Here is a 12168-nt window from a genome sequence, read left to right as displayed (position 1 = left end):
TATTAGTGTTTACAGCAAGCGCTGTATTTGGTCTGTTAGACAAATTGCCTAAAACTATCTCAATAATTCCTACAGCAGCTGCTACCTCACATATTTATTTATCTATTTATTTATTAAATTATAATCATTAATAGATTGCACACTATACCACGTTCACCCTTTTCCAGTGGCGCGTGGAAATATACTAGTATATTTTTCTTCAGCATGAATGTGATTGTGAAAGTGATTGTAAAGTCTAGTTTTTTAAAAAAAATAAAAAAACAAACATGTTATACTTACCTCCTCTGTGCAGTTGGTTTTGCACAGAGCAGCCTGGATCCTCCTCTTCTCGGGTCCCTCGTTGCTGCTCCTGGCCCCTCCCTCCATCCAAGTGCCCCCACAGCAAGCAGCTTGCTATGGGGGCACCCAAGCCGAGCTGCAGCTCCATGTGTCCATTCAGACAAGGAGCTGCCATTCAGCCCCATCCCCTCTCTCTCCTGATTGGCTAACTGACATTGATTGACAGTTGTGGGAGCCAATGGTGTGGCGTCTGTGTCCCAGCCAATCAGGAGGGAGAGTCCTGAACAGCCAAGGGACTCGTGGACATCGCTGGACAGAGAAGGACCTCAGGTCAGTATTAGGGGGGTGCTCAGGGGCTGCCACACACAGAAGGCTTTTTATCTTAATGCAAAAAATGCATTAAGATAAAAAACACACTCTGACTTTACAACCCCTTTAATTGACTAACAAATTAAAGCTGAACTCCAGCTCACACTTTTTCCTTTTGGGATAAAGGTTTTACATAAATGCACAAAAGCTGATCTAACTGACACTTTGTCTGGACACCTTCGACTGTTCAAGGAAGTTGAACAACAACAGGCAGTATCTCCAGGGGAAAAAAAGAAAAAAGTCTAAGGCCCCTTTTGCAACTTGTCCTGCGATTCGGGGCTGCAAAGTCGCATGACAAGTCGCACTCCATGGTTTCCAATGAGTACCGTTCATATCTGTGCGACTTCAAGTTGCAACAACTTCAAAGTAGTCCCTTCACTACTTTGGCCTGACTTCAATGCATTTTGAGGTCCATAGACATAAGCATTGCTCCAAGTCGAGTCAAAACCGTGGCAAAATCACGTGACTTTTAGGTTGCACAAGTGTGAAAGGGGCATAAAAGAGAAAACGAATGCAACTACCACATCTAAGAATCAGTAAGCTGCACTAGAGATTACATTTTTAGTTTAAATACGCTTCAACTTTGAGAGGTGATTGGGAGATTGCGCCCCCAGATCTGAGCTGGTCCAATCTATATATTCAGCAGGGCACAGCGGTGTACATCAGCCACTGATAAAGGAGAAATGAGGAAGGTGGAACGTCTAAAGGGACGCAGGGGATTCCCCTTCCCTTCTACACTTACCAAAGCCTCCTCTTCTGTCACAAGCTGTCAAACATACCTGCAGAAAGAAGTCCTCTGTGCTTGGAGCTTCTCCTACATTGTGTGACAAGTCTCATTACACATCAGCCATAAGATTAATCTTCTCTCTTCTTTCACGGCCTCCAAAATTGTCAGCAAAGCCCATCATAATAATCAGGAAGTATTCTCTACTTCTTGTGAACAGTCCATCTGCAGCTTCCTGTGGGAAGGAGTATCTAATCTCTCCTCCCCTTTAAGAGTATATTCTAATGGCTTCTGGCCTGAGTTCCTGTACATACATGTATGACGTGTGTACGGGCTTTCCCCCTCGCCTTCCCTTCTCATCAATAGAAAACAAACACAAAGTTGTCCTATATGTAGCAACGCTTATGTCTGGGGTTGTCCTCCGTCCTGCTGAAAATAAAAAAGGGAGGTTATCAGTACATGGAATGTTTACAGCTATGACAAGGCACGTCTACGGCCGTGGCCAAAAGTTTTGAGAATGACACAAATATTCATTTTCACAAAGTCGGCTGCCTCTGTTTTTATGATGGCAATTTGCATATACTCCAGAATGTTATCAAGAATAATTGCTTATGGGCCATACACACTGAAGACTTTTTCCTTCAGACTTACCAAAACCATATAATATGAGGTCAAACCTAAACACTTTAAATTTTTATGCAATCTGGCAGGTCCTTGCACTACTTAGAAAAGGTAAATCTGAAGGAAATCTAACCACAAAAGTTGGATAGTGTGTATCCAGCTTAAAGCGGAGTTCCGGGCACAGAAACATTTTTTCAGTGAACATACCCCAGTCAGGGCTAGTACATTCCACAATGGATAGCCTCTGATCTGTCCCGGTTCGCACTTACCTGCAAGAAGAAATACTCACTTATAAGATTTCTTCTCCAGCGTTGCCATCTCTGTTGTAGGCAGCTGAAGCCGGCGCGATCCTCTTCTGCGTCCTCTTCCGTGTCTTCTTCTCCCAGAATGCGCCTGCACCGGCCCCTCTCGTCACTTCTGGTGCGGCGCCGCATTCCTCCACAGCTTCTGGGCATGCCCAGAAGCTGTTTAGCAGGGAATGCGGCGTCGCCCCGGAAGTGACGAGCGGGGCCGGTGCCGTCGCATTGATTCCTGGGAGCGATGACGTTCAGCTCCCAGTAATCATCGCAAAGAGGAAGTGACGACGGAGCTGCGGCACAGAGGGAGGAAGTGGAGAATAGGTGAGTATATTCTATCTACAATTACAAAGTGAGTAGAAAAAATAAATATACCTAACTATCCAATTCCTTTTCAGGTGAAGAAGATCCAGCAGATGGGCACAAAATCGATTAGGTCAATTTTGTGCCCGGAACTCCACTTTAAAGCGGAGTTCCACCCTGGATTTGTTTTTTTTTTTTTTAATACCCCCGGGACAGTCAGGGCTAGTGCATTCCACAATGGCTAGCCTCTGATCTGTCCCGGGTTGCACTTACCTGCAAGACGAAATACTTACCTTGCAAACGTCTTGTCCAGCGCTGCCATCTCAGATGTGGGCAGCTTGAAGCCAGCGCGTCCTCTTCGGCGTCTTCTTCCGCCTTCTGTGGTCCCACGATGCTCTGCGCCGGCCCCGACGTCACTTCCGGGTCGCGCGCGTCACCCCTCCACAGCTTCTGGGCATGCCCAGAAGCTGTTTAGAAGGGGATGACGCGCGCGACCCGGAACTGACGTCGGGGCCGGTGCAGGCGCAATGATTCCTAGGAGCTATGACGTCCAGCTCCCAGGAATCATTGCAGAGCCAGGAAGTGACGACGGGCCGCGGCCGAGGAAGGAGGAAGAAGGAAGTAAGGTAAGTATATTTTCTTCGCTACGAGGTAAGTAAAAAAAAAAAAAATATGCGATTATCCATTTCTTTTTCAGGTGACCCGGAGCGAGAAGATGGAGGTAAGTATAAAAATAGGGTGGAACTCCACTTTAAGTCCCTCTTTGTGATGAAAATGAACCTAATCCCATAAAAAAACATTCCCACTGCATTTGTGAAGAAGGCTTTATGGTGCCTAAAAAAGTCCAGCACATGCCGGGACCGTCTCCTACAGTTGGTTCAGCCGTGGGATCAGGGCACCACCAGTGCAAAGCTTGCTCAGGAATGGCAGCAGGCAGGTGTGGGTGCATCTGCACGCCCAGTGAGAAGACTTTTGGAGAATGGCTTGGTGTCAAGAAGGGCAGTAAAAAAGCCACTTCTCTAAGGGACAGACTGATATTCTGCAAAAAGTATATGGATTGGACTGCTAAGGACTGGGGTAAAGTACATTTCTCTGATTAATCCCCTTTCCAATTGTTTTGGGCATCCAGAAAAAACCTTGTCCAGAGAAGAAAAGATGAGCTCTACCATCAGTCCTGTGTCATGCCAACAGTAAAGCATCCTGAGACCATTCATATGTGGGGTTGCTTCTCAGCCAAGGGAGTGGGCTCACTCACAATTTTGCCTAGGAACACTATCATGAATAAAGAATGGTACAAAAACATCCCCCGAGAGCAACTTCTCCCATCCATCCAAGAACAGTTTGGTGACGAACCTTTTCCAGCATGATAGAGCACCTTGCCATAAGGCAAAAGTGATAATGAAGTGGCCTGGAGAACAAAACATTGAGGTTTGGGTCCATGGCCAGGAAACTCCCCAGATCTTAATCACATTGAGAACTTGTGGTCAATCCTCAAGAGGCAGGTGAAAAAAAACCCCCCACAAATTCTGACAAACTCCAAGCATTGATTATGCAAGAATGGGCTGCCATCAGTCAGGATGTGGCCAGGAAGATGATTAAAAGCATGCCAGGGTGAATTGCAGAGGTCTTGAAAAAGAAGGGTCAGCACTGCAAATATTGACTCTTTGCATAAACTTAATGTAATTGTTAATAAAAGCCTTTGGCACTTATGAAATGCTTGTAATTATACTTCAGTGAACCATAGGAACATCTGACGAAAAGATCTAAAAACACGTAGGCTATATTCACATGTGAGCGTAGCGGATCACGAGCAGAATCGCTGTGATTCTGCCCGCGATCCAGAATCATTGCAAATCGAGGGACACCTGTGCGAAGCCAGTGATTTGCAATGGCACCCCAAACGCTGTGCGATATTGCCTCGATTTTCGCCAGCTGAATCGCAATAACATCGCGCAAACAGAATCACAAGACGCCTTACGCCCAAAAGAAGTTCTTGTACCTTTTTTGGGTGACAGGCTTCCCGCAATTCTGTTTGTGCGATGTTACCGCGATTCGGCAGTGTGAAATCGCGGCAACATCGCAGAGCGTTTGGGGTGCTATTGCAAATCACGGGCATCGCACAGGCGTCCCGCGATTTGCAATGATTCGGGATCGCGGGCAGAATCACAGCGATTCTGCCCGTGATCCGCTGCGCCCACATGTGAACGTAGCCTGAAGCAGCAGACTTTGTGAACATTAATATTTGTATCATTTTTACAACTTTTGTCCACCGCTGTACTCACTTAGCATGCTACATAAACCCTTTTGCAGTATGGGGGACATTTAATAATTTGGTCGCACTGCAAGGTAATGTAAAACAGTAGAGATGAGATCATATGCTGTAATAAGACACTTTGATTCAAATAATGATCCTTTTGTTGCTATAAGGCCAGGTTCACACATATGAGGCCGCAGGTTCGTGCCTGGGGTCCGGTGCATCCCAGTTCACCAGTTCGAACTTTTCCCTGAAGTTGTACCTGAATCAGAGCCAAAGACGCACAGGACCTTTGCTTCACACCACAACTCACCAATCACTTCACCTCCCCCTCTTTTATCCATATGCACTTGGTGACTTCACTTATCTTTATATATATCATCACTATATTTCTATGTAGTGTCTTTCCTCATGGAATGTTTCCCCTACTTCCAGAGTTATTATCGCTCCACCTTCATGAGACAGTTGGGACATTTTAGTGACTGACTTGGTCCCCTTTTCTCCCCCCCCCCTCCACTACTCCCAGAGAGGATGGTACAGGCCTATTTTTGCTGCGTTTGTACCCACTTCTGTGAGGTTTATGCCATAGGCTACCCCTTTTTGACCAAGTATGGATTCAAATTGAATATTTTGTCTCAACTGTAACTATCTTTGTACTTTGTGTATCAAACCCAGAATGCAGCTATTGTTTTTGTTTTTTTTATCTTATAACAGCCTAGTCTCTGTTTTCAGATATTTAGAGCGGAGTTACACCCTAAAAAAATTTTTTACCTAAAAATACCCCCGGGACAGTCAGGGCTAGTGCATTTAAGCAACGATAGCCTCTGAACTGTCCCGTTTCACTTACCTGTAAGAAGAAATACTTACCTTGAAAATGTCTTGTACAGCGCTGCCATCTCAGGTGTGGGCAAATGAAGCCAGGGCGTCCCTCTTTGTGTCCTCTTCCATGATGTCGGAGTCACAGAATGCCTTGCTCGTCACATCCGGGGCAGGCGCGTCATTCCTGAACAGCTTCTGGGCATGCCCAGAAGCTGTTCAGCAGGGAATGACGGGCATGCACCGGAAGTGACGAGTGACACCGGTACAGGCGCATTGACTGCTGGGATTGATTACGCTCATCTCCCAGGTGTCAATGCAAGGAGGAAGTGACATTGTGGGCCATGTCCGCAGAGGGAGGAAGAGGAAGGAAGGTAAGTATATTTTCATTAAAAACAAGGTAAGTGAAAAAAAAAAAAAAAACTATTTGAATTATTCAATTCTTTTTCAGGTTTTTTAAAGCAAGCGGACGGTGGAAAGATAATTTTTAGGGTGGAACTCCGCTTTAAATATATATTTCTCCTGAGGAAGCGAGTGCTATCTCATGAAACGTGTCGAGATTCAATTTACAGACATCTGTTCCGTGGATCACCAGTTATGTCATTATTTAAATATAGTTTCCTTATATGTATACACTTGGAAAATATGTCCTAAAACTTTTTAATGTGACTGCAAAAATGTTTCTAGATTTTGTATCTGAATAATAAACTATACCTTTTTTTTTATAAAATTTGGTTTGTAACTTCTTAAGTCCCATGGGCACACTTGAACTATATTTGAACATACATACAGGGACTGAGACACATTCATGCCTGACACATACAGCCAGTATACAGTATATATAACAAAGACGTACAGGACCCTTTTTAAATGCGGACCACGGCCGCCCTGGGCCTGTGTGAACCATCTCCAGTAAGAGCCGGTCACACTAACCTGTCATGCGAATTGGATGCGGGAAAATCCGCATCCATTTCACATATGTGTGAACCCAGCCTAAAGGAACACACTGACATAAAAAAGCAGCCCCTTCTGCCTTCTTTAAGGTATGTTTAGAAGTGCGGCTAACATTACCAAACCCCTGAAAAGCAATAGGCAGTGGATTGCTTGTCAGAAGCATTTACCAGGCACTGAGGAAGCAATATAACTTCTCCCCACTGCCTATTTTACCACCCACTCTCCAGAAGATTCACCCCCCCCTTCATGACCAGGCCATTTTTAGCGTTACGGCACTGCGTTATTTTAACTGACAATTGTGCAGTCAAGCGACATTGCACCCAAATAAAAGTTATGTCCTTTCTTTTCCCCACAAATAAAGCTTTATTTTGGTGGTATTTTATCACCTCTGTGTTTTTTATTTTTTGCACTATAAAAAAAAAAAAAACAATTAAAAAAAAAAACAAAAAACATTTTTTACTCTCTGCTATAAAACATATCCAATAAAAAAACTTAAAAAATCGAATTTCTTCATCAACTCAAAAAATTCCCATTTATTTATTTTGTTTTTCCTGGTAACGGCAGCGACCAGCAATTTATAGCTGGACTGCCATATTGCAGCGGACAAATCAGACACTAACTGGGACTTTTGACACTTTTTGGGGACCAGTGACATTATTACAGTAATCAGTGCTAAAAATATGCACTGTCACTGTACTAATGACACTGGCAGGCAAAGGGTTAAAATCAGGGGCAAACAAAGGGTTAACTGTGTGCCTAGCCAGTGTTTGTGACTGTGTGGGAGGAGGTGCTTTTACTAGGGGTAGGCATGTATTTATGCCTTCCCTATTGACAGAACAGCGATCTGCCTTGTTTTCATAGGCAGATCGCCGTTCTGGCTCTCTGCCTAATGATCAGTGGTTGTCGGTGAACATGGAGTTCGTGGTACCTGCAGATCAGCTCCCGCTGTATATAACCATAGTGGGAGCGGGTTGCCGGTTGCACGCATGCGCATCCCACACCCAGAAGTGCAGGATCACGTGTGTTTGAAAGTCTGGCTGTCATGCTGCTCCTTGACTTGCTGGACTTTATTTACCACCTGAGAAGACATTGCTGGTACTGATCCAGAGAGAAAGCAATGCTAATGAATGGCTCAGATGTAGAAAAATTGGGGACTCCTAGGCATTTCCGTGTGGAGCAGTTCGAGGATACTTACCATTATCTGTGATCCAGTAACGCTGCTGAGGTTCCTACCATTTGGTACCGAGGACATCTACACATTCAGCTTGTATGACCCATTTGATGTACAGTATTTTGGGTCCATACCATCTAGTGAGCATATCCTTATTCCTTTAGGCCCCGTACACACGTACCGATTGTCGGCCGTAAATATTCGGCCGACGTCCGATCGGCCGATTGTAGGCTTGTTAGTATGATGCTTCCGAAAGCCGACAGCGCATTTTCGGCCGAACAGAATCTGTCGTGCAGGCATTAAAATTTTTGTTGACCAACACCAGAACGGCCGATTGTTCGCCAGTCAGTACAGATTTCGTCCCACAGACAGCAGATTTGCAAGACTGAGCATGCTCAGAAAAGAAAAAAGACAAGGAAAGTTAACCATCACATGACATCACTTCTGCAGTCGGCTGTTGTTGGCCGACAAAATTCGTGTGCAGTCTTTTGCAGTTTTCAACAGACACGACAGCCCTGGACAAAAGACGGCCGATCGTTCGGCCGACGATCGGTACATGTGTACGGGGCTTAAGTGTGGGATCTATCACTTGTTCCAGTCATAATTTTTTATGTGGGATTCATCACCCTTTCAAGTCACATTTTATACCTTTATGGACTTATTGGACTTTTTTTCTTTTTGAATAATTGTCTTTATTCATTCATGCATAATTTGTGCACATTTCATTCACATATTTAGCGCTGCACTATTTACATATTATTTGGTCACGTGTGTCTAGGTAGGTGATCTTGTGCAGCAGAGCCGCCTTCCTGCTGTATACAGTATCTCACAAAAGTGAGTACACCCCTCACATTTTTGTAAATATTTTATTATATCTTTTCATGTGACAACACTGAAGAAATTACACTTTGCTACAATGTAAAGTAGAGAGTGTACAGCTAGGGATTGTATAACAGTGTAAATTTGCTGTCCCCTCAAAATAACTCAACACACAGCCATTAATGTCTAAACCACTGGCAACAAAAGTGAGTACACCCCTAAGTGAAAATGTTCAAATTGGGCCCAATTAGTCATTTTCTCTACCCGGTGTTATGTGACTCGTTAGTGTTACAAGGTCTCAGGTGTGAATGGGGAGCAGGTATGTTAAATTTGGTGTTATAACTCTCACTCTTATACTGGTCATTGGAAGCTCAATATGACACCTCAAGGCAAAGAACTCTTTGAGGATCTGAAAAAAAAGAATTATTGCTCTACATAAAGATGGCCTAGGATATAAGAAGATTGCCAAGACCCTGAAACTGAGCTGCAGCCCGGTGGCCAAGACCATACAGCGGTTTGACAGGACAGGTTCCACTCAGAACAGGCCTCGCCATGGTCGACCAAAGAAGTTGAGTGCATGTGCTCAGCGTCATATCCAGAGGTTGTCTTTGGAAAATAGACGTATGAGTGCTGCCAGCATTGCTGCAGAGTTTGAAGGGCGGGGGGTAAGCCTCTCAGTGCTCAAACCATACGCTGTACACTGCATCAAATTGGTTTGCATGGCTGTCCTCCCTCTACTAAAGTTCATGCACAAGAAAGCCCACAAACAGTTTGCTGAAGATAAGAAGACTAAGGACATGGATTACTGGAATCATGTCCTGTGGTATAATGAGACCAAGATAAACTTATTTGGTTCAGATGGTGTCAAGCGTGTGTGGCGGCAACCAGGTGAGGAGTACAAAGACAAGTGTGTCTTACCTACAGTCAAGCATGGTGGTGGAAGTGTCATGGTCTGGGGCTGCAAATGGGGAGCTACAGTTCAATGAGGGAACCATGAAAGCCAACATGTACTGTGACATACAGAGCAGCAGAATCATCCCCTTCCTTCGGAGACTGGGCCACAGGTCAGTATTCTAACATGATAACGACCCCAAATACACCTCCAAGACAACCACTGCCTTGCTAAAGAAGCTGAGGGTAAAGGTGATTTATTGGCCAAGCATGTCTCCAGACCGAAACCCTATTGAGTATCTGTGGGGCATTCTCAAATGGAAGGTGGAGGAGCACAAGGTCCCTAACTTCCACCAGCTCTGTGATATCCTCCAGTGGCAACCTGTGAAGCTCTGGTGAACTCCATGCCCAAGAGGGTTAAGGCAGTGCTGGAAAATAATTGTGGCCATGCAAAATATTGACACTTTGGGCCCAATTTGGACATTTTCAGTTAAGGGTGTACTCACTTTTGTTGCCAGCGGTTTAGACATTAATGGCTGTGTGTTGAGTTATTTTGAGGGGACAGAAAATGTACAGTGTTATACAAGCTGTACACCCACTACTTTACATTGTAGCAAAGTGTCATTTCTTCAGTGTTGTCACATGAAAAGATATAATAAAATACATACAAAAATGTGAGGGTGTTCTCACTTTTGTGAGATACTGTATGTACGTTATACAGCCAGCAAGCTGTTAAACTTGTAAATGATTTTAAAAATAATGAATCCTGCGAGCAACCTTGAGGTCCTAGATTAATAAGCTATCTGCTGCAGACACTCCACTTGTCATAACAGTGTAAATAGCTTAAATAAATAAATAGTGCTGCGCGGATATATAATCATTCACTACACTGCGTATATCAAAACAGTGTATAATAAGCAATATTAAAGTGCCAATAGTGCCAATAAATATGTATATATAAACGTGAGTATATAAAAGTGAAAAAAATGAAAAAAAAATGTATATAAAAGTGTCCAGTATAAAAATAGTAGTAAATAACCGTGCTGAAAATTGATAAATAGATATAATCCAAACAACCATAAAAGTGATCTGTGCTCCCAAAGATGAGTAACCAGAGTGTCACAGTAGACAGTCAAACCGTGCACCCCCTTGTGAATGGATGCTCACCTCAGCTATATAGAGAGAGGGAAATACAGTATATAGAGAGAGGTAATTACAGTATATAGAGGGAAATCTAGTATATAGAGAAATGGAAATCCAGCATATAGAGAGGGAGATACAGTATATAGAGGGAAATATAGTATATAGTAAGAGAGGGAGATACAGTGTATAGAGAGAGGGAAATATAATATATAGAGAGGGGGGAAATACAGTATATAGAGAGTGAGAAGTATAGTATATAGAGCGTGAGATACAGTATATATATAGAGAGAGATACAATATATAGAGAAAGAGAGATACTGTATATAGAAAAAGGAAAATACAGTTTATAGAGAGGGAAATATAGTATACAGAGAAAGGGAAATAAAGTATATAGAGAGAAGGAAATACAGTATATAGAGACAGAAAGATACAGTATAGAGAGAGGGAAATAGAGTATATAGAGGGAAATACAGTATATAGAGAAAGAGAAATATAGTATATAAAGAGAAGGAAATACAGTATATAGAGACAGAAAGATACAGTATAGAGAGAGGGAGATACAGTATATAGAGGGAAATACAGTATATAGAGAGAGGGAGATACAGTATATAGAGGGAAATACAGTATATAGAGAAAGAGAAATATAGTATATAAAGAGAAGGAAATACAGTATATAGAAAGAGCTAAATACAGTATATAGAGATATGCATTGAAAATGTTTTTCTCTATCTTATCTTCTTAAGGCATTTGTTACCCCCAAAAAAAGTAAAGATCCTGTTCCTTTAAAGCGGGTTATAAAGCACAGTGCTTGTGCTGTGTAATTTGGCTGCTTCTATCACCTAAAAAACCTGGCTGATCCTGCCAGTTTCTGCCCTCCCCTCTGTACACTGACCACGGTTTATCACGGCTGCTGAGCCCTAACACCGTGTGAGCCGCAGCTCTCCTGTCCTCCTCTGTCTCCCTCTGTCTTCCTCTCCCCTCCCCTTTCTGCTTTCTGGTCCTGTGTCAGGTGCCCGCCTTCTCCCCTCCTGCTGCTAAAAAAACTTTTTTTTATATCTCATATAATTATCTTTCTTTCCCAATGCTAGGTGCGCCTGTCAATGTGTTTTATTAACCACTTCTGGACCCGAAGGATTTACCCCCTTAATGACCAGGCCATTTTTTGTGATTCGGCACTGGGTTACTTTAACTGACAATTGTGCAGTCGTGCGACGCTGTACCAAAATAAAATTGATGTCCTTTTTTTGCCACAAATAGAGCTTTCTTTTGGTGGAATTTGATCACCTGTGCGGTTTTTTTTTTTTTTGTTGCACTATAAACAAAACATTTTTCAGCATTTTAGGCCAATATGTATTCTGCTAAATATTTTTGGTAAAAAAAAATCCTAATAAGTGTATATTGATTGGTTTGCACAAAAGGTATTGCGTCTACAAACTAGGGGAAAGATTTATTTAATTTTTATTTATTTATTTATTTTTTTACTAGTAATGGCGATCAGCGATTGTTAGCGGGACTGCAACATTGCTCA

At 43.0% G+C, this 12168-nt stretch overlaps 1 protein-coding gene across 1 annotated transcript in view; it reads right to left on the bottom strand.

The window, feature by feature from the left end:
* RIPK1 (receptor interacting serine/threonine kinase 1) overlaps positions 1 to 1604 on the bottom strand; it is a 73338-nt gene extending 71734 nt beyond the window's left edge. The window contains exon 1 of the mRNA XM_082258078.1: positions 1428 to 1604. The gene's annotated coding sequence lies outside the window, so the exon portion shown is untranslated. The remainder of the gene's footprint in view (positions 1 to 1427) is intronic.
* Positions 1605 to 12168: the final 10564 nt, after the last annotated feature.

The sequence above is a fragment of the Pelophylax lessonae genome (assembly GCF_965119305.1).
Source record: "Pelophylax lessonae genome assembly, chromosome: 5".
Lineage (NCBI taxonomy): Eukaryota > Metazoa > Chordata > Amphibia > Anura > Ranidae > Pelophylax > Pelophylax lessonae.
The sequence above is the reverse complement of the archived record's forward strand: the minus strand, read 5'-3'. Positions and strand labels throughout refer to the sequence as shown.